General features: G+C 47.9%; 1 non-coding gene across 1 annotated transcript; it reads right to left on the minus strand.

Moving 5' to 3' along the window:
- Positions 1-277: 277 nt before the first annotated feature.
- Positions 278-360, minus strand: TRNAL-UAA (transfer RNA leucine (anticodon UAA)). The gene has a single exon. It is a non-coding gene; the product is annotated as a tRNA-Leu (tRNA).
- Positions 361-4,236: the final 3,876 nt, after the last annotated feature.

Genomic DNA, 4,236 nt, shown 5'->3' on the forward strand with positions numbered 1-4,236 from the left:
GTTGCTATTCTGGGAGCATGTGGGATTCAAGCCCACGACAGTCTCAGCACTTCCTGCATGAAAGATGAGATCTACAGCCTGTGTGTCAGAGGGACTGGCTCATGTCTCCGTACACATTCAGCTTGGATGGTACGGTGGCCCAGTCCCATCAGGGTCATCATGCTGGGCATTGAACATCCTTGTTCCCAGGCACAGGGCGCAGAGCTCCCACCCCTGCTCTGAGCTGATTCTTCAAAAGCTGGATGGGGAGTTTGGACTTGGAGGAAAAGAAAATTCCTACCAGGAGTGGGGTTTGAACCCACGTGGGCTTGTGCCCATTGGATCTTAAGTCCAACGCCTTCACCACTCGGCCATCCTGGTGGGCTGTGTGCTCTCCTGTGGCCCACCACCTTCCCTGAGGACACACACATCACCAAGTCCTTGAGATCCCAACCCAAGACACTTCCCAAGCCCAGCAACACTATTCCCTCCTTACTGCTTTCTTTAATGTCCCCAGCAACTGGCGGAAAATCTCACTGGGAGACAGCAGATCTGATGGGCCATGGAGGGTGTCACAGCTACTATGTGCCACCCTAGGTCCTTGTGCAAAGATCACAGTCCCTGGTTATGACACTGACAGGGACTCTGGTATGGGAGGGACATCTCTGGAGGGTATCAGCCTAATCCTGCTGGGTCCTCAGAGGAAGGGAGCAGCTCTAGCAGCCTGTCAGCCCTCAGCCAGACACAGCATATATTTAAGGCCCTGACCTTGCACCCCAGGTCTCACTCCTCATCCCCTTCTGTCCACATATGCGACTCTGTTAGAGTATTTAGCTGGGAAAGACAGTGGTGCAAGAGGGTTTTTATTTTTCCTTTAGAGTGAGGTACAGCACCTTTTTTGTTATCTGGGGAAAAGAAAAAGCCCAAACACATCTATTGAGCCTCATGGGATTCAAACCCACAACTCCAAGTGCACATGTGCAGGAGGTCTTTAGCCCTTAAGCCACAGGAGCCTGATAATTTCTGTCTGTGATTTCAGCCACCCTTCTATCCTGACTCTTCCCAGGCCAGCACCTTCACACAGGGATGCTGTTACACAGAGAAACCCTGCCAGACCCTTTCACCAGAGGATTCTGTCTGCTGGAGATCCACTCATCCAGGCCATCCTAGTCCTGTTCTGCTTTGAAATGACAGCAATTCCCTTTTTACTTCCTCAGGGTCTGCTTATGGCTGTGCCCTGGGGTAGCTGAGCTGTTTGGAGGCTTTCTGATTGGCTGATGCAGAGGTGAGAGGCACTGACTAGAAAAAGAGATGTTTCCAGGTCTCAAAAGAGAGTGACACAAAGCTCCCCAGTCTGGAGGGATTGCCCTGACTTCCAGAGAAAATTCACAGGTACTAGGAAGCAAGGAAGAAGGACCCCAGGCATTCCACGGGAGGATGCTGCAGGTCCTCAGCTTAGTAGAGGACTGGGTCAACCAGTTCATATGCTGCCAGGAGAAAAACTTGTCTCCTTAGGTGCCAAGAGGGGACAGCAACTTTCTCTGCTTCCCTTTTACCCTTTTCATTACAGCCACAGCAATCTGCCATGAGGATCTGTGTGTGCAGAATCACAGCACGGCATCCCTGGATACCTCCAGCAGCAGCACCCACATTAATATCAAATGAAGTCATGCTCACAAAGGGTGTTGTGCTCGCCAGCTCCTGAGGAATCTGCTCCTAATGAGGAACTTCAAAGCATTAATGAGCTTGCTAAGCTCTCTTCTTCGTTTACAGAGCTGAATCTCATACGCTTGGCATTAAGACAGGGGTCACCCGTCAGCAGAAGAGAATGCGTGTGCATGTCAGCGAATATAATATATTTGTCATCCTTTAAGAACCAAAGATTAATCATGCCCTCCCTGAAAGGAAGTTTTTATGCAACATCTGCTCTTCACAGAATGGAGAGAAGGGACCTGCCCCCAAGGATGTCCATGACCCACACTGCTCAGATCCCTACCGTGCTCATTGAGCCCAGCTTTGAAGTTAACAAGCCACCTTAACCCTTTGAGTCCAGGCTGGGAAGTGCTACTTGAATTGGCAGCCCAAGGGATGACTAAAGTGGTGAAATTTTGTTCCAGTGAAGGTTTAATGCATGCATGGTGGGAGTGGTATGGATGTGTGAGAGAGTGTGTTTGACTGATGCTTCCTGCTCTGTGGCATCCTTCCAGCACAGGCAAGGAAAGAAGATGCTGGTCCAGAGCAGCAAGGGCTACACAATGCATCTGCTGCTCTCTCCAGAGACCACTCTTCCCAGTCACAATCCCCTCCAAGCCTCCCTAAGCTGAACAGTTGAAACAGCCTCCAGTACCTGGCCAACAGCCCAGTTGCTGCATCCATTTGAGGAGCTGTGACAATCCATCCTGCTGAGCTGGGAGGGGGCCACAAAAACAAACTGCAAAGGGACCAGTGGTGAGCCTGAGCACAAATCTGCTTCTGGGCACTACTTGCCCTTCCTCCCAAAGCCCCTCAACCTGTTCTGCCTTTCCAGAGCCTTCTTGCTGGTCGCCATTTGTGTTACTGCAGGGAGGCTTGGACGAGGCACAGGGCAGTGAGATATGGGCTTGTTCTTGCACCACTGCTGCTGAACCTTCACACAATCTCCATGTACAGCCTACAGAGGCACTGGTGTGGAAGCAGCTCAGCTTCTCTTACCAGGTATGAACTTATCATGACACTTATCCAAGGGCACAACTCATCTGTATTTAAAAACACAGTCTTAAGCAGCTGCTTCCAGAGTCTGTCATGGCTGTGCATTATCCACAAGGTTGGCTGGCATCACCTGCAAGCCTGTACAGAGCGCTGGCTAGGTCTGGAGTCAACCTTGCCTCTGGGGGGGTTGTAATATCAGCTGAATTACATGTACTCTCTTGGATGTCTCCTATGCAATCCCAAGCCAGGTTGGCTGTATCTTGCAGTATCCCCATGAAATGTCAGCTTGAAGATGACATGGCTGCAGGCTTTCAGAACACATGTTCTGCAAGAGAAAGACAACAATGTCCTGAAGTCAGAAAGGTGTCATCCTTTGCTTCAGAAATACATTGGCAATGTTAACTGGAAAGCAGTTTCTCACCTTCTCTTGCACCAAAAGAAATCTTCTGGCACCTGGCGTTTATTCAGTAGGTCTGCATTTAGTTTAAATAGCCACTGGAGGCAACTCTATCCCACATATTAATACTGCAGCTGGAGAGTGGCTGATTGGTAATTAAGAAAAAGAAAAAAATCCCAAACCTTGAAGTTATGAGCAAGGTAGAGTGAAAATGACACTTTAAGGGACTTAAGGCCAAAGCTGCTCCACTTTACTGATGAGGTGGCAAAAAACAATCTCTACATCATCACTTTAGAAAATACTTTGAAAAGAGGAAGAGTAGGACAGGGTTCTCCTCCATGCTCCTCTTATGCTCATTCTCTGCTATGAGAGCAGTTCAGCATGTAGGTTGTGCTTCCATAGGAATGCTATGGCCCGAATGTCTGGCAGCCCTACCAGGGTCATCTCAGGTTAAGCACGAGATGACAGCTTGGCTCCACCTTGTGCAATGGGCTTGGGGGGAAACTTCATGCTGCTTATAGGAACAAGGATCCTGTGTTGCATTCATGTAGAAATTAATAAGGAAGCTCTTAAGACCTCATCAGACTTTAAATACACTATTAATGTCCCTCATGTGACTGTAAACTAGCACATCTTGAGAGTAGCTGGAGTTCATTGACAAAAAAGAAGAGTTGAGCAGGGTAGCATTACTATTTAACTGGTCCACAGTCGGTTTAAGAATAAACAGGCAATCAAACATAGAAAATCACTCTTGCTTCCTGTATTTTGTCCTTCTTGAGAGGCAGTTCAGGAAACCAAGCCAGCCTCACTGTGTATTCAGAGGGTTTTCTTCACAGAATATCTAGGAATACATGTTGTATTGCGATAGGTGAAAGCTTATATTCTGCAGAATTTAACCTCATGCCCTGCTGCTTGTTGGCTCAAGTCAACCCCTGTGGAACTACAAACCTTATAGTGCTCTGTAGCTCAAGAGGAGAGGTTTTTCATGAAGTTTGCAAATACTGGTGTTTGGTCAGAAAACCAAAGACCACTTACTGCAGGCACACAGACTCGATTAAAAACAGTGGAGTTGTGCAATTACAGGAGGTTATTTATCCCAGAGGGAAAATAGGTTTTCTTTGTTGCATAAATTCTTTCACAAAAAACAACAAAACCCCCATCAAACTGAAAGC

The sequence above is a fragment of the Pithys albifrons genome, chromosome 3 (genome assembly GCF_047495875.1).
Source record: "Pithys albifrons albifrons isolate INPA30051 chromosome 3, PitAlb_v1, whole genome shotgun sequence".
Taxonomy (NCBI): Eukaryota; Metazoa; Chordata; class Aves; order Passeriformes; family Thamnophilidae; genus Pithys; species Pithys albifrons.